We start from the raw sequence: 26,601 nt of genomic DNA, 5'->3' as shown, positions 1-26,601 counted from the left end.
TTCAGTAAATTAGCATGACTTGATGATGCTAGTACCCAATTTATGTGCGTTGTATTGTCAAAAACAGCCCATATTTATGTAGCAAAAGCATTCTACTTTTCGATAAATATCTTAACGATTACATATTCACAACTTTCTAAAACTGCTATATTTTGGGGCCAAAAAGGGGTCTTAATGAACCTACTCCTTTACTGCACTAGTTAAGTTTGTATCTAAGTATTTTTCTATGTCATCAACAAATATATTACTGTAAATTCAGAAATTATTGCGTGCATTTATTATTGTGATTTTGTCATTTTAGACTTAAATGCGATTTTAATTATAATGATTTTGAGAAAAATCCTGTTTAATTCATATCAATGATTTCAAAATGCGAGTTAAAATTATTGCATTTACAAGTCTGTCACATTTTTCGCAATAATCAAAACCTCCCAATAATTTCTGAATTTACAGTAAATAAAGTTGGACTTAAACTGTCACCTTGTTTGACACCCTGATTATCAAGAAAAGGCTTGGTAAACATATTTTGATATTTACATGAATATAAGGTATTAGAGTACATGTCATGCAGTATATTATAAAATTTGCCTTGTATTTCTTTATTTTGTAATTTTAAGAACAGAGCTGATCTCCAGACACTGTCAAAAGCCTTTTTAAAATCTACAAAACACACATATAGTTTCTTTTTAAATTTAAACAAATATTTGTTTATTATTGTTTTTAAAATAAAGACATGATCTACAGTTCTGTAATTTTTTTCTAAAACCACCTTGATTTGAAAATAATAAATTATGTGTTTCAAGAAAATCACTAAGTCGTTTTTGTAAAATGGATGTAAAGACTTTACCAAGACAGCTTGTTATGCTTATACCTCTATAGTTCCCACAATCAGATGGGTCACCAGATTTATAAATTGATGTCAATAGAGAAATGTTCCAAATTTTGGGGAATTTTTCTGAGTTAAGTATCTTATTAAAAAGTTTTGTCAAAAGTAAAACTAGAGTGCTTGACCACACCTTTAGAAATTCATTAATTATCAAATCAGGACCTCCAGATTTTCCCTTTTTTAACTTCTTAATACAGTCTTTGATTTCTTTACGTGTAATAGGGACATTAAGGGATGTATTAGAAAAGTTGTGATTTTTGTTCTCTATATTTTGATTTGTATCAGTTGTATCATCATGATCATAATTACTTGAAGCAAGCAAATTTCTATAGTGAATCTCCCATTCTTTGGCAGAAATAGCAGGCTCACAATTAATTTTTTTGTAATTATTAATGCTTCCCCAAAATTTTTTGGTGTTCTTTGGGTTTATCTCATTTATTTGTTTTATTAAGGAATGAAAAAAATCCTTTTTTAATTTATTTTTCAATTTATTGTACTCTCTTTTACAGTTGCAATAAGTCAATCATAATTAGGGGCTTTACCTAATTTATTTCCAAGGGAGCTAGGATGAAATTTGAAAAAAAAGGCAGGACAGGATTTTGAGTAAAAAAAGTCAGGATGAGTAACTTGGCAAAAAAAAATAAAAAAAATGGCAGGATGACAATTATTGTAAAAAAGTCAGGATAAGCTAAGAAATAAAAAAGGCAGGACCAAATAGACTGAAAAATAAAAAGACAGGACAGAGATTACAACTAAAAAAAAAAGGCAGGACAAAATTTTTCATTCTAGCCCCCCCCCCCCCCATAAAAATCAAATGGTAGCTCCATTTAGCTACCATTTGATTTTTAGGGGGGGGGCTAGGATGTAAATTTTGTCCTGCCTTTTTTTAGCTGTAATCTCTGTACAGCTTTTTTATTTTTCACTGTGTTCGGTCCTGCCAGAGACATATAATACATTGTATCCTTTATATGTCTCTGGTCCTGCCTTTTTTTTTTTTAGTTTTAATTTTATTATAGCCCCCCCCCCCCCCATAAAAATCAAATGGATCCAAATTTAAGTTTTATGCATTTTACGTATCAGATCTTATCAACACATCTTCATCTTCATCCTCAAGTTTCGTTTTCTCTGTCTTTACCACGGTCTCCTTTCGTACAGAAAAGTTAGGGCATATTACTACACGCATATTTATTATCAAAGTCGCAACATCCCTAGAAAGATCAATAAAATACAAACGTGTATTGATATCATGGTTTGTTCTACAAAGAACGATGAAATGTCTTGTCATTCTAAATCAAATTAAAACTCGACAGCGGACTATTTTTATGTGCATTTAGAACATTGTTGACAGGTTGCGATTCGTGCTCGCGTCGTCTGTCAAAGATGATTTGCAAATTTTTCATACTAGAAGCAAGGAGATTGAAAATTATTCACAGGAAAAACAGTTTGTTTTGAGGCAAACAAAATCAACATTCAATTAAATAAAAAAGAGAGTTAAGGAATTTACGTGGTAAGATTTTAATAGAACAAGCGAAAAAAGGATCTGAAAATGCATTTATGAGGGGGAGGACAGGGGGGTACTCTTTTTCCTTCTCTCACCCCTCTTCTCCTACCCCTCTTCTCCTTTCTCCTACCCCTCTTCTCCTTATTTTATTTTTTTTAATTTACCGGAAAAAAGAGATATTTTATTTTTTCATATTTTATTTTTTTCTCCAACTTCTCCTTTTTCCCAACCTTCCTCTCCTTTCTCCCACCCCTTTCTCCTACCTCCTTTCTCCATGTCTCCCTTATCCCTGTCCTCCCCCTCATTTATATCTGATAATGATCATAACTCATGAATAAAAATGGTATCTGGTCTCGGTTGGGCCAGAGACATATATATATATATACATGTATATATGTCTCTGGTTGGGCTGCTGTGTCACTCAGTAGTCCAAATAATTATGACGTCTGGCAAGGCTATTTTAATTTTTTTCTGAGACGCCATCCTACAACTGTGTCGGGATTTGACTGTCAAAGTGATACAAAACTCTAGAATTCTTCTGTATATACAAATACACCGTGACAGTAGCTAATCAAGAAATTAATAAAAGGGGGAACATCTAGTGCCTGTGGTCTTAGTGTAACAGTAGTCCAAATAATTATGACGTCTGGCAAGGCTATTTTTATTTTTTTTATGGGACGCCTTAAATTGCCAGACGTCATAATTAGTTGGAATAGTGTAACAGTAAATTTGGTCCGGTTGTAAAATTTGTTCTCCAGACTTTTTTCCTAGTTACATGTAATTAAGTCCATGTCCATGATTTTACTAGGAATTAATGTCCCAGGACAAATGTTTCTAGGAAAATCAGTCCATAGCTAGTAATTTATGTTTGTATTAAACTTGTTTTCCTAGGAAAATATGTCACAAGACTTGTTTTTCTAATAGTTTTTTTGTATCATAAAATATATTTAAAATAGAAGATTTTTTTTTTATAGATAAGATTGGAAAATAGAAGAATTTTTTTTCCAATAAAAATTAAGAATATTTCATTAATAACCTAATTATTAAAAACATAAATATTCAGTTTCCTTTGCTTATCATGCTTATAACATTTTGATAATAAAAGACATGGACATTTTTAGTCCAAATAATTATGACGTCTTGATAGGCTATTATATCTTTTTTCTTTGACGCCTTACTTCGTCAAATTATGACGTCTTGTAAGTTGAAAGGCTTTTAGATTTTTTTTCTTTGACGCCTTACTTAGTTCGTCGAAGTAAGGCTTCAAAGACAAAAAATATAATAGCCTTTCAAGCTGTCATAATTATTTGGACTAGGACATTTTTACCTAGGAGTTCAATACTAATGACATGGACATGATTTTCTAGGAAAATATAACATGGACATGATTTCCTAGGAAAATTAGTCTGGAGACAAATTTTATTTACAGCTAATTTCCTAATGCATGTAATGCAAAACTTTGGTTGGCTTGCCTTCTTTGTTTGTATAATTGTTTATACAAGCTTTGTTAATAAGATTGACATGATGGTCATCTTTATATAATATATATATATACATGTAGGCATAGTTTAACCTGTATATTTAATATTTGAATTTAATTGGATATTATCCTAATGAGTGTACAATTTAAATACAAAGCAAGCAAGCTAACTTAAGTCTTGCTCTACATGCTTTAGGAAATTAGCTGTAACAGATTGATACACAACTCTTTCGTTTTGTCAACAATGTTAAAACATATTACATTCATATTCACTTTTAAAAATTAAAGGCATAGACATTTAAACCTAGGACTTCTAATGACATGAACATGACTTTGTGGGAAAATTAATAGTCTGGGGACATAAATTTTATCAAAAATTTAACTATGTGACTCTTAAACATTACTAAAACATAAGATTTAAATTTGCAAATGCAAGTAATTGAATCTTTTATAGGATTTTATAGGACATGATTACCTAGGAAAATTTGTCTGGGGACATATATAACTAATATCGGACTAAATACATGTATATACTAGTAAATTCTGTAACCATGGACTTTTTATACTATATAGTAATATTTGTCCGTCCTGACATATTTTACCAGGACAAATTTATCACTCACAATTGTACTTGTTCGCCCTGGATCAATTTGCTCTGATTTTTTTTTTGTACTCCAGTTGCATAATATTAATTATTTGAACATTACATGTTAAAGTTTGTTGAAAAATTTGCTGAATTTTTGTATTGCCACAACCAATTTATTATCTATTTGCTTAGTCACTGTCATGATAGTAGCTAGAACACTGGAGTACAATGTATTAATTTATCTTCATTGGTATTTTTTAACAAAATAATTTTGTTTTTTAATACAAGTCTCAGAATATATACAAAATGTAATTTTAAACGAACTTGTAAATCCTTGTATTAAATTCCTGTTTTCGTGATTTACAGTTCGTACATCCATGACATCATTGTTTTTATTAATTAATTCCAAGCCTACTACATTTGTACTAGCTTATAAATCAAAACAAAAAGTTTGTTTTTTTATTATTGATCGATCAAAAGACAATTATCACAAAAATCAGTGAGAATAATTTACATGTTATTGAACTGAATTACCTTTCCTATAAACTTTTAAATATTTATGTTTTTTTTATAAATTTTAAGCTATACAATTCTTACTTGCATCTCTGAAATGTGCTTCTATGTGGTTTTGTTAGCAATTTCTGTACAGGTCTGCTAAAGGCTCAAATTGACATTTCACCCAATTTCACCATTTTCCCGCCAAAATTTGGGTTTTAAGGCAAAAATTTTATTTTTCCTTATTGGTGACCCTTGTATTTGCCAGGGACGCATACATGTATATAAGTCCTTGTATTTGCTTAATATTTGAAGCTATATTTCAGCTTTGTACATTACAGATTTGGACCAGGTCACACCTGAGGTGTCACAGACAGTTTTTATTTGATATCCCATAAAAATATGTCAGCACCTCTATTTTCATTTTATTGAAAATGGTCCCTTTAACATGCTTGTACCTATTTTGAAAGTAAAATTTTGAGCTTAAATGGTCTGGAACCCCTATTTTTTTCGACAAATTTGAGGTACTCTTTGTAAAGATTAAAATAATACGGCATTCTGATACTGATAGAGACTTTGAATAAGTCTGAGCCATCTTAACTGTGTAAAATCAAAAGAAGCAGCACGAAATAAAGTTAAAATGAATATGAGTCCCCTGTATTATATTTTAAACACCGCTTTTTTGATGATCAAGTAATTCCTAAATGAATACTGGAAAATGCTCTCCGAACATAAAATTTTCATCAAATAATAAAAAGCTTCATTTTAATCAACATAGAAATATGTTTCGAATTTGATGATTTATTGGGTATATATGATATTGCCTTCACTCAGTTATAAACTAGAAAAAAGTAATGTTTAGCTCACCTAGCCCAAAGGGCCTAGTGAGCTTTTCCCATCACTTTGCATCCGGCGTTGTTACCTTTACAAAAATCTTCTAGAACTCTGAAACTACTGGGCCAAATTAAACCAAACTTGGCCACAATTATCATTGTAGTATCTTGTTTAAAAAATATGTCAGATGATCCGGCCATCCAGCCAAGATGGCCGCCATGGCTAAAAATAGAACATAGGGGTAAAATACAGTTTTTGGCTTATAACTCAAAAACCAAAGCATTTAGAACATATATCTGACAAGGGTATAATTGGTATAATTGTTTAACAGGTGAAGATCTATCTGACCTGAAATTTTCAGATGAATCAGACAACCCATTGTTGGGTTGCTGCCCCTGAATTAGTAATTTTAAGGAAATTTTGCTGTTTTTGGTTTTTATCTTTAATATTATTATAGATAGAGATAAACTGTAAACAGCAATAATGTTCAGCAAAGAAAGATTTACAAATAAGTCAACATGACCGAAATGGTCAACAAGGTCAATTAATCCCCTATGGAGTTATTGTCCTTTATAGTCAATTTTTAACAATTTTCATAAAATTTTTAAATTTTTACTAACATTTTCCACTAAAACTACTGGGTCAAGTTTAATATATATAGAGATAATTTTAAGCAGCAAGAATGTTCAGTAAAGTAAGATGTACAAACACATCACCATCACCAAAACACAATTTTGTCATGAATCCATCTGCTTCCTTTGTTGTCGAGCCTTCGACTTTTGTCGAAAAAGCGAGACTAAGCGATCCTACATTCCGTCGTCGTCGTCGTCGGCGGCGTCCACAAATATTCACTCTGTGGTTAAAGTTTTTGAAATTTTAATAACTTTCTTAAACTATACTGAATTTCTACCAAACTTGGACAGAAGCTTGTTTATGATCATAAGAAAGTATCCAGAAGTAAATTTTGTAAAAATAAAATTCCATTTTTTCCGTATTTTACTTATAAATGGACTTAGTTTTTCTGCGAGGAAACATTACATTCACTCTGTGGTTAAAGTTTTTAAAATTTTAATAACTTTCATAAACTATCCTTGATTTGTACCAAACTTGGACAGAAGCTTGTTTATGATCATAAGATAGTATCAAGAAGAAAATTTTGTAAAAAAAAAAATCACTTTTTCCGTATTTTACTTATAAATGGACTTAGTTTTTCTTCCAGTTAACATTACATACAGTCTGCAGTTAAAGTTTATAAAACATTTATTAGATTCATAAACTATCCTGAATTTTTTACCAAACTTGGAAGCTTCTTTCAATCAAAAGACAGTATCGAGAGGGAAATTTTTATTGATGTTTTTCCTCATTTTTGTTGAGTCTGCCATTAACAGCAGAAGTAGGCGAGACACTGGGTTCCGTGGAACCCTTACAAATTTTTTAATATTCACATACATGTAGACCAAGGTGAGCGACACAGGTTCTTTAGAGCCTCTAGTTTAAAGTCTAGAATACCTTTTTATACAACCATAAAATTTTTGCAATCATATAATTATATTGGTATCACATCGTCTTTGTGGTCAGCTGAGCATCGTTCAAAGACGGATGGTTTCCAGATAATAACTTTAGTATAAGTTAATCATGTTAATAGAAATGAATAGAATTTTAACACAATGTTTAAAACAACAAAAGGAAGCTTGGGATTGATATTTGGGGTTATGGTCCCTAAGGTTTAGGATAAGGGGACCAAAACAAGCATTTATCTAGTTTCAGGACAATAAGTTGTGTATAAGTATTTCAATTCCTCTGAAATTGTACCACAATGTTAAATATTATAAGATTTGAAGAAGGTTGGAATTTATTTTTAGGGTTATGGGGCAAACAGTCAAGAATGATGGGCCAAACACAAGCATTTTTGTAGTTTTAAGTTAATGACTTGTGTAAAAGTGTATGATCTTTCTGAAATTATACCCCAATGCTCTATACTACTATGGGATGAAACCATTTATGAATAAGGGGCAAAAAAGATGAAAAACAATTATTTTTCTGGTTAAAGGATAGTCAAGACAATTTGAAAGCTGTGTAAGGGAGGTAATCCAAAAGTTATATTTGAATTATTTCACACAACTTTTAAGGTGGTACCTAACACTACAGGGAGATAACTCTGTAAAGTCAGCTAAACGTTTTAATTACGTTGTGTTGTTAAAGGGATATTAAGCTTTTCAATGATCAAAATGAGTGTTTGTCAAACTGCTATATAACCAGTGTAATTTTTCTGATAAAACGGTTGGTTCAAAAAAATTTAAATTTTTATATTTTTGTCAAAGGGTCAAAGTAAATACTTTGTCAAAATTTTAAGAAAATTAAACGAGCCAAATTAATTTTAGTTCAAGTGTTGGGTACCACCTTAAAGATGTGATTTTGAAATTTACCAACATATATAACTTCGGTATTAATAAAATCCATTGCAAATTTGCCAATAACTTAAGTTTAATTAAAAAAAATGCCAATAGTTTTAGCATAAGTAAATATAAATCTTTGAAGTTTGAAACCACAAAAAGGAAGGTTTGGATTGATTTGGGGGTTAATTTATGGTCCCTTTGGTGTAGGAAAAAGGGGTATAAAAGGGGCCCAAATAATCAATTTTCTATTGTCCAGACAATAATTTGTAGAACAGTTTATAGAATTGCCTGAAGTTTCCACACCACAAAACTCCAAAGGATAGTTAGGGTTGGAATATTGGAGTTATGACTCAATCTGTTTATGAATTAGGAGCAACAAAGGGGGAAAAACAAGGGTTTCCTGTTAATGGACAATTACTTTAGATATGTTTCTTTTTGTTGGTGCCTTTTTTTGCTAGTTCTTTTATGAATTTGTATGCTCTACCTACAATAGTAGAGAAGCATTATGTTTTTCTAGTCTGTGCATCCTTTCGTCTGTTTGTTTGTCTGTCCATCCATTCTTCCCACTTCAGGTTAATGTTTTTGGTCAAGATAGTTTTTGATGAAGCTGAAGTCCAATCAACTTGAAACTTACTACAAATGTTCCTTATGACATGATCTTTCTTATTTTAAAACAAACAAAATGAAAGACTTTTGACCCCATTTTTATGGTTCACTGAACATAGAAATTAAAAGTGTTCCCTCAGTTTCAGGTTAAAGTTTTTTTAGTCAAGGTAGTTTTTGATGAAGTTAAAGTCCAATCAATTTGAAACTTGGTACACATTTATCATTAATAAAGCTGATTGTGTCGTTTCATATTAATTAAAATTTATTTACCTAATTTATAATTTCAGCTTTTCCATGCATTGTAAGATTTCCAGAATATAGAACATGTAGTTCCTGATAAAAAAAAACACCAAAAGATTGCTACGATAAAACTGCTGTAACTATTTGTAATACAGAATGCATCAAGATGGTGGTATGCTACATATATAATATTGATACTATGACAGATGAGAAAAGAAACTGAAGACATAACCAAATGCTGAAGTCAGCAAAGGTATGATTATAACTGTTACTGATGTTTGAAGAAGTGTGTCATTATAGCATCTACAAATATTTCAATCAAACATGGTTCAGTACTTCAGACTAGTTTTAATTTAAAAGAATAAAAAGGCTACTAACATCCATTGCTAATTACAGCTTATTTTAAAACCTCCTGTTAAAAATAAGAGGGGTGAAATATACCATAGCAACATTCAAACTCATAAATCGAAAATAAACTGACAACGCCATGGCTTAAAATGAAAAAGACAAACAGACAATTAATAGTACACTAGAAACAACATTAAAAACTAAAAACTGAGCCACACAAACCCCACCAAAAACTGGGGTTGATCTCAGGGTCTCCTGAAGGGTAAGCAGATCCTGCTCCACATGTGGCACCCTTCGTGTTGCACATGTTATTACAAACTTGGTATATAGTCTATTTCGGTAGGTCACATTCATGAAAAGGAAAGGGGATTGTAGGTACGAAGTAAGAAACATCCGATATCATCTGTGAAATGGTTTATCCATAGTGGTCAACCAACTGTTGAGAATATTATGCAAACGTTAACGTTATGTTTCCCGTATTTACGTCTTATGTTTATGACGTTACTTTGTACCTTTGTATGGGCGCCTTCGATATAGATTTTGAGCATAAAAGTAACACAACGCAAAGTATTGAGTTTTAATCGTTTATTACAATACATTTTGGTGCCGTGACGCCATGGAAAGTAAACTGAAAGCGGTGAGAGCAGGCCATAAAAGTGCTGTAACAAGACTTTTGAGAAAAACGGAAGAAGAGCAGGATTTGGAGATAGAAGAAAGTACAGAATTATTAGAAACACTTTCGCAAAAACAGAAGATTATTAGTGCTTTGAATGAAGAAATTCTTAATTTAACAAAGGATGAGGATGTTGAGGATGAAATTCTACAGACAGATGAGTATAAATTCTTTCTGAATACAAAAATAAGACACATTCGTAAAAAATACTCAAATTCGCCAACTTCAAATAGTACCACCTTACCTAATCTGAGTAATCAATCAACGGAAAATACAAATCAGCATAGTTCAGTAGAAAATACGTTTAGCTCTGTTCAACAACAAATGTACCATGTTCCGCCCAACGTTACACAAAATCACCAACTTCCGAAACTCACCTTACCTACATTTACAGGAGAAACACTCATGTGGCAAACTTTTTGGGACTCGTTCGAATCATCTGTACACTATAATCCCACACTCACTGACATACAGAAGTTCACATATTTGAAATCGCAACTTAGTAATGAAGCCGTTAGATGCATTGATGGACTACCGCTCACAAATAATAATTATACGGAAGCTATAAAATTGTTAAAAGAACGTTTTGGTCAGCCACACAAAATCACGAATGCCTACATGCAAGCCCTGTTAGACCTTCCCGCACCACAATACAACCTTATTAGCCTCCGTAATTATTACGACAAACAAGAAGCATATATAAGAGGCCTAGAATCGTTAGGCAGATCGGGAGATTCATATGGCGCACTGCTCATCCCAATCATCTTGAATAAGCTACCGTCAGCTGTAAGACAAAACTTAGCCAGAGAAAACGGGACCGATAATTGGGAATTAAAAGGATTAAGATATGGGATATTGAAAGAAATCACAATTTTAGAAGCCGGAGAGAAACGCACCGATGTATTTATTGACACCTTACCGTCTACAGCGTCATTTTTTACTATCGCCAATAATAGAGACTACACGCAAATACAAGATAGATTTGAAACCGAAGAAGTAAATGCAAATTTACCGTCTATAGCGTCATTATTGACAAGCGCCGATACGAGAGATTACCCGCGAACACAAGATAGATTAGATTACCGCCAAAGCACAAACATTCGTCAGAAACCTTGTATTTATTGCAACGATATGCACGACCCCGCAAAATGCTTAAAGGTTCCAGATTATGAACACCGGATAACAATTATTAAACACAAGCACTTATGCTTTAATTGCTTGGGATCGCACCGCGCATGTGAATGTAGATCTCAATTTCGTTGCAGATTCTGTAACAAGAATCACCATACTAGTATATGTACCCAAAATACCGACAGATCGTACTTTGATAAAACCGCTAATGTAAGTAGATATGATACGTCAGTTAACGCCGTAGTCAACAATGAAAGTGTTGCCACTGCCACAAGTTTTCATTCGTCCACAATGCAATCCTGTTCTAGCATATTATTGAAAACCGCCGTAGCACCCGTTTGGAGTGAACATCAAGGAATGAACACGAATATATTGTTCGATGAAGGAGCACAGCGTTCTTTCATGACCGAGGAATTAGCTTCAAAACTAGACATAAAGGCAGAAGGTACCGAATTGATCAATCTTTCTACATTTGGAAATACAAGCACTAGAGTCCAACACTTACCGAAAGCAATTATATACGTTGAGCCAATAGAAGGAGAGAAAATACCCATTGAAGTTTTAGTAGTTCCAACTATAGCAAATCCGATTACAAATTATAGTGCAAATAAAACCCGAGATTGCAAACATTTAAAAGGATTAAGATTAGCGCACCCGATCACGAACGACAACAATTTTAGAATATCTTTACTGATAGGAGCTGATTTTTACTGGGATTTTGTAGAGGATACCGTTATTAGAGGAATAGGTCCGACAGCTGTTAAGTCTAAACTTGGTTACCTGTTGTCTGGTCCGACATCACCAGATGTGAATCGTAAATCGGGACTAGTAGGAATGTTCAACATTTTGACAAATCCTAAACCGGAAGAGTTTAAAATAGAGTCACTAGGAGAAGTCGACACAAAACATGAAGATGAAAATATGTACCGAAAATCATCAGTAGAATTTCATGAAAATAGATACGTACCGAAGTTGCCATGGAAACATGACCATGAGACCTTACCAATAAATGTTATTACAAAACAGAGAACTGATCACGTTATAGAGTTTCATGAAAATAGAAGGGACAACAGAATCAACATCTGTGTCGGAGATATTGTACAAGTTTATGACGAAAAACCACGAACTCGGTGGAAAAAAGCAATTTTCCCAGATCGTCAAACTTTATCCGCTAGAGATCAACAAAGAGGACCTACCAAATACAGCAGATGAGACGAATGAAGTGGATACCAGAAGAACAGTGCCTATGCGAAAAACATCTTAAAACTTATACAAATTCTTAAACATTAATGTTGTGTTCGATTTGAAAATCGTTATAGAGACTGTTAATTTTCAATTTTATCATAGTGATTTCAAGAGACAGTAATTGCCCATCATATTTTTTCGTTTCATATATGGACATTTAAAGAAATATTTGAAATTTATACAAAGATATACTTTTGCGGCCCCCCAGTATGTTGAGAATATTATGCAAACGTTAACGTTATGTTTCCCGTATTTACGTCTTATGTTTATGACGTTACTTTGTACCTTTGTATGGGCGCCTTCGATATAGATTTTGAGCATAAAAGTAACACAACGCAAAGTATTGAGTTTTAATCGTTTATTACAATACACCAACTGTGATGATTAGGTAACCTGTATTATATTCAGGGGTGAATCCAGACATTTCTAAAGGGGGGGTTCAAACTATATGTCTCCATTCAAGTGCATTGATCGTCTCAAAAAAAGGGGGTTTCAACCACCGGAACCCTCCCCTTGGATCCACCACTGATATTTGAGAAATTGCCACAATACATTTTGTTGATATCAAATTAAAGTTGAGAAGCTACGGTAATCTATATATGTTTATCTACTTTTCATTGTCTACTCTCACCTTGATTAGTAAATAAATAAAAATCATGTTGGAAGAACAATTTAGTCATGTGTATATGTTTTAGGAACTAATTGTGGTATATTCTTCAGATTGAAACATGCAACAGAAAGTTCAATCATGACCATAAAGCAGGCAAGACATTTCTGAATTCAGTATGTACAATCTTGTAAAAATATGTCAAACTATGTCAAAGCATATTTTTTGTTTTGTTTTTTCAGATTAAGATATAAGGAGTAGATATTTTCCTGAAGATCTCATTTATGTCTCGAATGTGAAGGGAACAGAAGCTATCATGATGATTCTTTAAAGAAAAGATACAGAAACACAAGCTCCTGTAGACACTTATGAAAAAGAAGATGTTTTTGCAATGAATATGTGTGAATGTGATAAATTATGGCAAATCAACATGGTCAATTAACAACAATATGTTCTACAAATTTCCTAGATTTATAAGTTTCATAACATTTAGTTGAGGCAAACTGAAGTTAGATAACGAAAAAAATTGCAAATAAATATTGTTATTAAATACTCAGTTTTAGTTATTTTTATTTTGATATAAAAAATATACTGTATTAGATAAAAACTAGTTATACATTTGAAAAATTAGTATTAAACCCTCATGTCTCCCTGCATTAGAAGTTGCATAATTTAGCATTTACAGATGAAATATAATTGTGAGTAAAGTTCAACATGTGAAATAGTCTGACTGGATATGACAGAACATCAAAAGAAATGACGACAAATTACACATCTTATCAAAATAGTACTACTAGAAACCAAAAGCTACTTGCAATTTTCACTGGTTTTAATTGAGATCAGTCACAGTCTGACAAGGAAAGAATTAAATGAACATGATTATGATGCCTCTTGATAAATATAAAAACATATTGAATGTAAAATAATTACCAGTTACCAATTATATCTGTTGTTTACAAAATTCGTTATTTGGAAATATCTGTTGAATGTTTTGAAATTAAAATGTGTTAACTGAAATGATTAAAGAATTGAAGTCTTTAAATGATACAAAAGCAAGGATACATTGAATGATTGCAATTGAGACAACTACTAGCCCTACATAGTAGGGCACTGATGTAAACAAGTACAGTTCACCTGAAGTCTTCAACAATGAGCAAAAGCCTGAATTTAAAGATCGTTATACATGGGCTTATTAAGTCCCAAGATAATGGTATCTACATCCTTTGCTTTCAAATTTTTGTTAGTATGTTTCTTATGAAGGTTAATTAAAATAAGCCCAGCACACTTAATTTGTGAACTGTTTTTATTTAATTTCAAAAGAGAAAGCTAATAGACAAATTTAAGCAAATAACAAAAAAAGGAAATCCATTTAATATGGCAGACAGCAACCAAACACAACCAGTGGACATAATGAACATGTTTTTGAATGCTCAAACTGCAATAATAACATTAGACACAAAAACATCTTATATAATGCTGGATTACACAAAAGTGTTTAAATCATCTGCTCTTCTCTGGTGTTTAAAAATTGTACAGATTTGGTGTCACAATATCTCAGTAGCATGGATTAGAATCCCGGCATGGGAAGAACAAAAAATTTGTGAAAGCAAATTTACAGATCTTACATTGTTGGTTTGATGATTTGACGACTAAATGCATGTACATGTACAATATATACAAAAAGTTAGCTGCTATTGAGACAAAGGCAAAAATCATAGTGCAACAAAACATGTTTATTACAGATATAATAACAACAAACTAAAATAACACTTACCACTACTAAATGATTAGGAACTTTCAGGAACTAATTGCAGCTACTGTCCAGGTTATGTTAAACAAATCACCTCCAACTGACCGTCTCCAACTGATCTGTTCAGTGAAGAGTTTTTACCATTGAAATGAAATGTGAACACATTCCAATCTTTTGGCAGACGTGAATATTCTCATGTGGTATTTATACCTATATCCAAGGGTACCTATATCTGGTGGTGATAATTAACAATTTTTTTCTTCTTTTTGTGTAATTTTGAATGAAAAAAAATGGAATTTAAACTTTTTTCAGCATTTTGGAAAAAAATAATTTTGTAAATTTTTCATGTTTTTTTCATTTATTTTTATATGAATTAAATTTTAAAAGAAATTTTTTTTAAAATATTTTTTTTTTTAATTTTTGAAAAATTTGATTTTTTTGAAATATTTTGCATTTATAAATTTTTTAAACTTTAAAAAAGTTAATTTTAGTTGCCTTCGTCCATGCAATCATGGACTAAGTTAGCCTTGGTTGCCTTCGTCCATGCATGCATGGACTAAGTCTGTTGTGTTAGTCCATGCAAGCATGGACTAAGTTAGGGTTAGTTGCCTTAGTGCATGCATGCATGGACTAAGTCTGTTGTGTTAGTCCATGCATGCATGGACTAAGTTAACGTAAGTTACCTTCGTCCATGCATGCATGGAGTAAGCTTAGTTTCTAAGTTTTCATGTTTACAAATCATGAAAAGGTTAAGCCATACTATCAAGTTTTGCAATTTATTTCCTAAGGTAAGTTATAATGCACAATATGTATGTAAAACATAATTAATAGGTTGAATATGAAAAAAAACAACTAAACAGAAAAAAAAGGTAATTACATCAAATTAAAAAATAATTGAACTAACACCATGAAATTAAGAGGTAAGAAGAAATGGAGGTTTTCTAGAATTGATGTTGATTTCCAGTTTTATTTAATACCTTGTTCTATGTAGAAATAAAAAATGTGTGCACCTAGCTGAATAGCGGATTATTTAACAGTGTGCACCACATGTTTTATGTTATTTCGAATAGACTGACAAAGTATTACAGTTATTTCTTATAATTTAGTTCTAAATTCCATTTTAGACCGGTGGAAATCATGAAAAAACGTTGTGTTTATGATATGATAAACAAAAATCAGAAGACGCTTTACATCCCAAATTAAATTATTGCTGTATGATAATAATCTTCACTGTACTTTTGTTACCAATAGATAAAATTTTAACGTTACCACATTCTTTTTCACGTTTTTTTTTAACTTTTATGGAAGGGATATATCAGTGATTTAGTTTATATATGTTTCCGCAATCAATTGCAGGCTTAATATAGAGATTGAGGTGTCAATGTTGTGTGTCTCACAGACGATACTTTAGAGAAAATTAAAAACAAACCTTCCAGTTGTCGAACACCTAGAGAATCTATATCCAAACCTTCACTTAAACACACGACAATAGGATTCACTTGCTTTTGGTCTTGAAAATCTAAAAGACATTATTCGTCCAATCAATTCAATATAATGATCTGTCACTGATTTTAAAAAGGTTTTTCTGAAAATGTTATATATATACTTTAAAAAACTTTTTTTTATACTAAAAGTAGTTTAATCTTAAAATGTTGAGATGTGCCGCTTTATATTGAACAATAATTTGATAAAAAATATATCTAAACAAGGGTATACGCAGAAAAGGACACGCCATTCTACCTTTATCACGTTTTATTAGCCCTATACCATCCAACTAATCATGTTAATACTTGTTTTCCTGTTATGCTTTTTTTTATTTGTCTCTCGTTTTCTTCTTTTTTGGTTTTGTTATATTTTTTTGCACTTTTTTAAATAGTAAATGCAAGATTAAGTGTAACACATCTTACTTTATATCGAAACAGAAGTGTAGATTTTACCTGTCAAAGTTCTTCCTAGTGAGAATTTCGGACGAATAGGTATTGATTTCGCCGAATTATTATCATAAGTTCCTGGTTCATATATTAATCAATACAGGGTATTTTGTAAGCTTGATCTTTCCGTTTAATCAGAAGGCCGTACCTCATTCAAATTAACATACATTACTGGCAATGTAAAAACGTACCTGAATATTCTCAAAGTGCGCTAACTCTAATTACAATAATTTGAGTTAACATGCTTTATCAGTAAGGTGAATCTATCTTTAGTAACTTTAAATAAATATTGGTTGTAATTTTCTAAAAGTCTATCCATGTAAGTTCAACCTTCTATACAGTTCTTTTAGCCCTTGTAATATCCTGTATCAAGACAGAAAAATGACAATTGCTGTCCATTAATCCGTTTGTATGCATACTGGCGTTTGCTTATGTCGTTCTACTGTAATCCTCCTATATTTGTTGTGTTTCCTTCTGTTTTTCTTTGTAACACTGAATTGTTTACTCGAGCTCTTAATCGATTTTGTGTTTTGAACAGCGGTCTGCTACTGTTGTCTTTATTTAGTCAAATATGACATAAATGATGAATAAAACTGCAACAGCAGTACCTGTTTTATATCCGACTTTTACCATAAGTCCATGATGGTCTGAATGGAGGAGGGGTATTCCATTTTGTTTTAATTTAGTTTAAAGCTTAATTCTTCTATGCTGTAAAAGGTAATATTTTTCACTACTATATTTTGTATTCCAGTTTATATTTAAGTTGTAAAATATATAAAAGCTCGCATATATATCTGGCAACGGGCGAAGTTCGCCACGGAAGGTATGGTAGTTCGTTCGCGCAACGAAAAATGCATGAACCGAACAGATTTTAGAAAATTTAGGCAAAAAAAGAGAATGATCAAAAGGTTGAACTTTCTAGTTCAGTCAATAAACGTAGTGCAGTTAACAGTCAGACTTTCAGATACAAATACACGCTTGACATGATAGTTAATCAAGTTTATTCTTTTATCCGATTTTGTGGGAGTTTTCGATTGACTATTTGAATAATGTAGCATATTTTTCTGGCGATATCGGGATATCGGTATTTAGTCAAATCTTAAACGAAATTTGCGAAAGTATTATAATTCTAACATGAATAAAATGTCGACAATATGTCAAAATGTTTATGATTTAATTTTGTGTTTATCTATTTGGGTAAGTAAATGCAAGCACACGAGGTATCATGTGTCTTAAACTGTTAGATGGTTATAAGGTTTAACAACCATATCATATTAATTTGTGAACACGTTAATTATGAGCTATGAAAATCAAGTAGTTTGTGCATTTTTCCGAGGACTCTATTTAGATTAAAATTGATACAAAATCTTTAAATGTACTAGATCTTACTATTTTAATTGCTTTATTTGGTTAATGTAAAAAAAATGATGTATTTCTATAATTTCATTTATTTGTTTTGAAATGTTTAACATCAACATTTACAAAATTGAATATAAAAAAATATTTTATCATCTTATAAATACTATAGGGTACTTTTGAACATTCCGTCCGTGCCTGGACGTCATAGACGGGCAAGGTAAAATTTACCCTCATCCTCATTCATTCTTGTGGGGATGAGACAAACTTCTCTGAAATCACATAAAAAGCATCTACTTCCAAATAATATTGAAATTGATCTCTTTTAAAGCCATATTCTGATAATAATTTAAAAAAAAGTTCTCTCTTTACTATTAATTTGAGGTACACTATACCGGTGATTAACACATGTTTAGTTCTACTGTCAAAGAATACACTGTTTCAAGTTGAAGTATGCATCATATAATCTCAAACATGATTCATCCTGCTACTTGTAAAGACATTTAATGCTTGAATTTGGTGTATACAATTATGTCACCCGCTTGTTCATCATTCCTTATACATACCTCACTCGTTTTGCGGTCTTATAGTGTTATACGCGATAAACAGTAGGGCAAATGCACAGGGGTTAAAAACCCTTATTTATCCAAATTATAAATGCAAATCGAAGAACTTTTTAAATGTGTTGTTTCCATTTTTGTATAACTTGCTTTACGTAACCATATGTTTAGGTACATAGTTACATGTATGACCAAATTCCTTTGAAAACGTTTTTGATAATTACAAAGTTTGAGTTGGTCAATCAATCATTGAAAATGACATATCACCTTCTGTTTGAGCGACTTACGTAAAGTAATGAATTGATTTCAACCGCTTAAACAGTAAACAGTATCAAACCAATTTAGTAAAAATTACAATTCATTACCGATATATTTATCGTGTTATATTATGTGTTATAATAAAGGAATATTACTTCAGAAATAGCTTGTTTAATATATGACTTACTCTATAACACAGGCGTGTCTGAATTCAGATTGGAACCTCAATTATGTACCTTGTATCTTTTTTGTTTTTAATTCTGTCACCCATTGTTCTAAACACAGTCACATTTTAGACATTTAAAAAAAAAAATTATGGCCATATGTTTTCATTGTTAAAAAAAAACCAATCCAGAATGTATAACTTTAATAATACATTATGGGCAACATGAAATATAGCTTAGGTCAACATTGGTTATCTCTCTGTTACCAGGAAAAATCATATCCGAAAAAAGCTTTGTAGATAAAAGATTAATCTTTCAAATGAATGCAACATTGTTATTATGCAATTATTATGAAATCAATTATTATGTAATTAGTGGCAAAATCTTGGTCAGTTCACTCCAATGAATTTAGGTCTATCAACTTTTTAACTACAGTATACAGAAAATTTTAACGAAATCTTAATCAACACATAATGGGCTTTATAACGGTGTCTCAAATTGTCCCTATAGTATTCTATTCTCTCATAAATCTCTAATAAGTGCAACATTCTAACCACATAAAAGAAGATAATGTTCAATAAGGTGTAAAATGTATACATTCTATCTAAAATCTGAACACATATGTAGAACCTAATTTCAATTGAAAGATGAAATTTGGTGAAAGATATTTTAGACACAGTATAATTGATTACATAAGTGTTGCCGAATACTAACATTGCATTAATTTGAAAGAGTAATATGTTAGCTATCCATAACTACCACTTTTATAAATTTTCAAGCATTATTAAGAATGTTATAGCTTTTTAAAACTTGGGAGTTGGAGTTATAAAATCTTTGTATTGTGCTACCTTGATATATTTAATCTCCAAAATCAAACTCACACACATGCAGTCTGTATATATTGGTTTATATGAAAAGTCAAATTTTTAAGTTAGATTAATGTAATAATTTATTTCGTCCCTCTATATGTTTAGCTACAGTGGCGGATCCATAACTTTTCATAAGTTGGTAGGAGCGCTAGTTGACCAAAAGGGAGTATCAAGTCATGCTTTAGTGATTCTTTATATCATCAACTAAATTGTTCCCACGAGTTCCCCAACCCCCTCTATGGCTTATTTCACTACTCTGGACGATTCATATGAAAAATATATAGAAAATCGTTATACAACAATTTGAAAGGGACTCTCTAATGTTAAACCGTCCTAATTGCGCGATAAAGTGTGTAATACTTGCATATTACAATTATAGTGATCTTTGACAACTGTGTTTGAATATTGAAGTAACTCTATAGTGTGGAGTATTAACTGAAGCACAAAGGCAAAGTTCTTTTATTATTTTTGCTTTTATGTGACCGTTACTCTGCTAGAATGAACGAACTCAGACGTGAACTCACCTCTGTTATTTAATCTCCCGTGAAGAAGCACTAAAAGAACTGTTGACGAGCATCCCGAAAACTGTGGCAAACTTTAGCATCGACTGTTTAAGGATAAGACAAGATGTTACATAAACACTTTTACTTTAACAAAACAATATTTCGTAAGAGCTGTAAAATTTAATAGTTGATATCAAATCAAATGTATTGGTACATGTATAATACGGTTTAAGATTGACAATGCTTCGTAAGCCTATAAGGCTGTCTGAAAATAACAATGTTCATAACATATGTATTATATTCATGATATTATGGCAATTCAGGTTGCATTTTAATAAAGTATTTATTCATTCATACACATAAGGGCATTAGGCCGCTTCATTTCACGTTTAAATTGTTTTTCATTTCTACTTGATTGACTTTTATTCCGGACTATACGATTTGTTTAATGCTGTACGTCTATCTATGATTGCTTACATCCTTTTCATTTACACTCTGGTGGCTAGCTGTATCATTGACAATAACACCACATCTACTTACTTTATTAAGGAGAGGCGTCGGCGTCTTCGTCATTAAGATAGTTAGGTTTCTTGTTGTGGTACATGTCATTTCGGTTTCTTTCATAGCTTACTCTGCGGTAATGATTAGCCAACTGATCCCTTCCTGTGCGCTTCCTTTATGTACGATTCACTTCGATTCTACAAAGATAAAAGGGAACAGGACAATTTATTTTTGCATTAGTAAAACTGTTTTGAACTGATAATTTATAAATCTTCATGAATTGTTATAAAACTGGTATTGAAGTAAATCTTTCAGATCAAGATAATTATCTCCAGAAAAAAAATATACAGACAAAGTAAATTACAATTACAATTTTACATTGACAGCAGCTAATTATATCTCATGCGGGACAGAGAGTTGTGTGGAATCCTTCAAGAATTTATTGACTTTTTTAGTACTTTTTTCTTAAATTTGACTGCTGTTCTCTCTTTTAATACCAAATAACTCTGAACATCAACTCGGACTTTAATTTTAAATTGAGCTCATCGGATATCCACACTCATATGAAGCACATTAAACAAACCATAGATTGAAATCGATTTAAAAATAGACCTATGTTTATTTCAAAATATTCACGTTCTTTTACCTCATCATCAAATAAACAACTTGTCGACTTTATCACTTAACAAGTTGAATTCAAACATTCATCATTGTTTATATTAGAAAGTCGACATTTTAATGCAACTTGTTCTTCATCATTCCGACAAGTTGACTCCTCATGATGATTTGATTCCAGCTTACAACATACAACTTAACTAATAATTCTGACTTGAGCTATTTGCAATAAAATAACTTTACAAGGAGTGTACCATATGCGCTTTAATACAATAGAAAAAAGAAGGGGATAATATTGTATCTCTTCCTGTGACGCAGTTTATTTTAACCTTACAAATAATTGATAGGTCATTTTGCTTCCATCTGTCTATCAATTTTAAAATTACACATGCTAACGGTTGTATGGAACAAATATAGTTTTATAGCAAAACATATTAAACTAAATGAAGATTTTCTAACCAACACAACCATAATAGTGGATCGTTATATAATACGATAACATTCATTGTAGGTAGAAAATATAGCTTATATGCTCAAATATGGGGCTTGATCATGTATAGAACATTACATATATAATCACAGGTCAATTTATTTGTTTCGTGACAAAATTATTATAAAATGTCGATTCAGTTATATGTCCATTGAAATAGATTTTGAATCTGACTAGCAATATACACAAAGGCATTCTAAAATAAATTTATCGTCTTGAAAATATCTATCATATTTTCAGTGCAGTCACATTTGCCGGTTTATAGTGCATTAATAGAAGCAGCTCGTGCACGTGTCTGTGTATATCCTTGTTTTTTTAAATAGATTTGCCACGGTTGATTTGTATAAATAAAAATTGCAATTCAAATAATATTATTTGCCACAAGAGCTATCATGGTTATATGAAATATTATTTTCCTGATAACCTTGTGATCAGAGAATGGATTTTATAAAGTCAATGGTCATAAACTACTACATAGTTAACTCTTGTATATATTGAGACTACTTCCAAACAATTGTGGTTGTCATTATTAATTAATTATGGTATCGTTGTTAAAAAAAACCCAAACCATTTCAATATTCAAAAAAAATATTCATACCTCTTAAATTGATAAACCTATTTTAATGATATTTCAACAAAGAACACCATAATTCAAGGAATCAATATTATTGATCATTAAGTTAAATTTTATAGCTAGACGCTTTCGTACAAAACGTCTCATTGACGTGATGATTTCAGCTTTCCAATTGTGAACTGTCCATTTCTAAGTAACAACATTCCAGCATCACCTGCTTACGGAGAAATATCACCCAATTGATACGATATTACAGTGCTTGTATTTCCGATCAAGATTTTCTTAATAGAGGGTTGCTGCTCACAAGGAAGCTATCAAACCAAGAGTTCCAAATGGTGAAGTTGAAATCATCCCCTCGTGAATTTTACGGACGCCATCACGAGTCGGTTGACCGTTATGGAATAACCGTTTCACAAATGATATCGGATATGTTCCTTACGTCGTACCTACAATCCCCTTCCCTTTCATGAATGTGACCTACCGAATTAGACTATTTACCAGATTTGTTATCACATAAGCAACACGACGGGTGCCACATGTGGAGCAGGATCTGCTTACCCTTCCAGAGCACCTGCGATCACCCCAAGTTTTTGGTGGGGTTTGTGTTGTTAATTCTTTAGTTTTCTATGTTGTGTCATGTGTACTATTGTTTGTCTATTCGTCTTTTTCATTTTTAGTCATGGCATTGTCAGTTTGTTTTAGATTTATGAGTATGACTGTCCCTTTGGTATCTGTCGTCCCTCTTTTCTTTGACCTTTAAAAAAATAATATTTCATTTTCTACGCCTTTTTGGCCTTGTTCAGAGTAATTTTGCTGACAAGCATAATAAAACTGCACATTAAAATCTGTAAACGGATTATTGACGGAAATAATAACACTTTATTAATTTAATTTCATCACTCATGGTTATATCGTATTTGTCATATTAAGTTGGTTGAAAGCTCTCGTTGTACCGGAAACAACAAAAACATAAGTCATATTTAAGGTTTGAACTTTAAAGATTAGGGTTGAAGGGGTAGTGATTGCTATAAACGAACTGACAGGGCCCTGTGTTGGAGTTCGAGAGGCGACATTTACTAGTTCATTAATGTGGTATAAAATCTAAATAGTATTTGTCACATCAACGTATCTGATAATACTAAGGAGGTGCCATTAATGGAACAGGAGTTGCAGAAACTTCTGACGCATATATATTTAACTTTTGTTTGGTTAGGGTTCGTATGAATCAACAGTTAAGTTGTCGTCATGCACTGTTGCTCTTCTGTGTTTTGTTTCTATTGTGTCATGCCAATTCCTATGTTTTTTTTACATACATCAATCCTTGCTCCACCGGTATCTCAGAGGATCTTTTTATCTGTACATGTACCTGTTTGTAAATAATATGGTTTATGCATATGAAATTGAGAATGGAAATGGGGAACGTTTCAAAGAGACAACAACCCGACCATAGAAAAAACAACAGCAGAAGGTCATCAACAGGTCTTCAATGTAACGAGAAATTCCCGCACCCGGAGGCGTCCTTCAGCTGGCCCCTAAACAAATATATACTAGTTCAGTGATAATGAACGCCATACTAATTTCCAAGTTGTACACAAGAAACTAAAATTAAAATAATACAAGACTAACAAAGGCCAGAGGCTCCTGACTTGGGACAGGCGCAGGAATACGGCGGAGTTAAACATGTTTATGAGATCTAAACCCTCCCCCTATACCTCTAGCTAATTTAAATTTAAAATTCAATTGAAGAGAAGTCCGAGAAGATGTAACCAAAGAAAATAAACAAACTGACAATTATACATAAATAACAACAGACTACTATCAGTTAACTGACATGCAAGTTCCAGACTTCAATTAAACTGATTGAAATATTATGATTTCATCATATGAATATAAGGCACAATCCTGCCCGTTAGGGGTTTAGTATCATACCATCATAACATATATGAGAAGAACATAACCCGTGCTATGCCAACAACTGGTTTTTGAAAAAATGTGTTTAGTTTCGATGCAAAGACGTACACGAATCAATATTTACGCCAAAATATACAATCTTTTATGACCTGACAACAGTATCGTAACTATATCCCTTCTTAATAAATCTATTTAAAGGTTTTGTTAGTTTCTGCGGTGAATACTGACATTTTTGTGCTTTATAAACATTTGATAAATGTACATTTCAATAAACAATAGAGAATTATTAAAGGCATAATTTCAAATGAAAACAAATTTAAGCCCGTTTGCCTATCTTGCAAAAATGAGTTAAATTGAAAAACTGCATATTATATAATTCATGTACATGATGTAGAAATTTGTTATTTGAAACGGAAAATGCTTGTATCTCAAATCTAATTGTTGATTCGTGATTTCAAAAAATGAAATGTGTACATAAGATTCACGAGATACTAGTGCAAATGATATTTATTTAATTGCTCGATACTTGTATGAATACATTTATCGTTATTTTATAACACATATATCCAGACAAACTGTGTGAATTTGTGACATATATTATAGAACTATACTTGTTCGTATCAGTTCGTTATTAAAGAAGAGGGAAGAAAGATACCAAAGGGAGAGTCAAACTCATAAATCCAAAACAAACCGACAACGCCATGGCTAAAAAAGAAAAAGACAAACGGAAACAACACCAAACACGACACAACACATGGAACATCGCATTTCGATATATACAATTATGATAGAAGCCTTATATTTTACTTTGCTCCTATAGATTTGTTTATCGTGGTGCTATTTGTTGTTAAACATTCAACAAGAGGTAATGTTCAGTTATCTATCCAAAACAACACTATCTTATTGGTAGTTTTGATTTTTCTTACTTTTAAATATGCAAAACGTTTGTCCGACAAATTAACTGCCATAGTTCCGAAATTCTGTTTATCGAATCGTTTATCTAATTTCCGAAATTGTCCAAATTATTTACAGCTATGTTTCACGTAGCAAAGTGGTACAAAACTGCATTAAAATTGTCTCACTATTTTGTAAGTTTTGAAATATAATTTGCTTACAATATTTATCAGTGTAAAGTTAACACTTTGACGTCTGTGTGACGTTTTTCTATAACTATCAGCCAGTAATGGTATCCGTAAATTTGAAGGGATGACTTCAACTCCACCATTGAAACACGTTGTTTAAGAGCTTCCGTGTGAGCAGCAGCCCTCTATCAAATATATCAAGATAAGACATACAAACCCTAGAGTATCAAATGAATTGGGAGAAATATACTACGTATGCTGGCCATGCTGGAATGTTGGTTGCTACATAGAAATGGAATGCGAAAATCATCTCTTTTGTCGTAAAGTTTTGTTTTCAACCGACCCTTATTGTCAATTTCTAGATGTAAGTTAAGATATTAGGCCGACATAACTGTATCCGTTTTATCCTTGGAATACTTGTGTATAGTGTAGAAAAGACAAATGCTTTAATACAATTGACAAAAGAGTCTTGGAGCATTAGTTTCACGCCATCTCTAGAAAAAGCAATTTTACAATAAGGATGTACTTGGAGCAATATACCATTGTTTGTGAAGACATTCATGTAGTTAAGTTATCCATTAAAGTGATGGAAGATCCAATTCTTTATCTTCGGTTGAAATTCAAAAGGAACAAAAAACAGACCTATGATTATCTAGGATGTCCTCTTTTGTAATTGCAAGAGGGTAAATACTAAAGTTCAAGTGAAATGTCATTACCTTATTAATTTATCAAGCTGTTTGTGTAATGAAATACGATATTGTTTAGCGCTTTATCTGAGGGGACAACAACATATTAGTCATGGAGATAGGACAAGTTTTTTGCAACATTGGGGTCTTTAAATATGTACGTAGCATGGGTATCGATAGACCCATTGTTTCTTATTTCTGATTTCTATCAATGGCCCCACAGCCTTAATCAATTAACGTGCTCAGGTACCGTTTGTTATAAAATAAAAGAAAGACAGAATATCACAGGAAATGATCTGTTGATAAAACGTAAAGTGCATTCA

At 31.9% G+C, this 26,601-nt stretch overlaps 2 long non-coding RNA genes across 5 annotated transcripts in view; one reads left to right on the top strand and one right to left on the bottom strand.

The window, feature by feature from the left end:
* LOC143080260 (uncharacterized) overlaps window positions 1-13,578 on the top strand; it is a 28,181-nt gene extending 14,603 nt beyond the window's left edge. For 2 of the 3 annotated variants that reach the window (XR_012979674.1, XR_012979673.1), the window contains exons 2-3: window positions 9,072-9,277; window positions 13,271-13,578. This is a non-coding gene — a long non-coding RNA (uncharacterized LOC143080260). Of the gene's footprint in view, window positions 1-2,239; window positions 2,394-9,071; window positions 9,278-13,270 lie in introns of those variants that run through there. The other variant, XR_012979672.1, reaches the window with a different exon arrangement.
* LOC143080259 (uncharacterized) overlaps window positions 1-14,984 on the bottom strand; it is a 28,270-nt gene extending 13,286 nt beyond the window's left edge. The window contains exon 1 of one of the 2 annotated variants that reach the window (XR_012979671.1): window positions 14,803-14,984. This is a non-coding gene — a long non-coding RNA (uncharacterized LOC143080259). Of the gene's footprint in view, window positions 1-1,959; window positions 2,006-14,802 lie in introns of those variants that run through there. The other variant, XR_012979670.1, reaches the window with a different exon arrangement.
* Window positions 14,985-26,601: the final 11,617 nt, after the last annotated feature.

Source organism: Mytilus galloprovincialis, chromosome 6, assembly GCF_965363235.1.
Source record: "Mytilus galloprovincialis chromosome 6, xbMytGall1.hap1.1, whole genome shotgun sequence".
NCBI classification, from domain to species: domain Eukaryota; kingdom Metazoa; phylum Mollusca; class Bivalvia; order Mytilida; family Mytilidae; genus Mytilus; species Mytilus galloprovincialis.
Note: the sequence above shows the minus strand (reverse complement) of the source record. Positions and strands in the feature narration are given on the sequence as shown.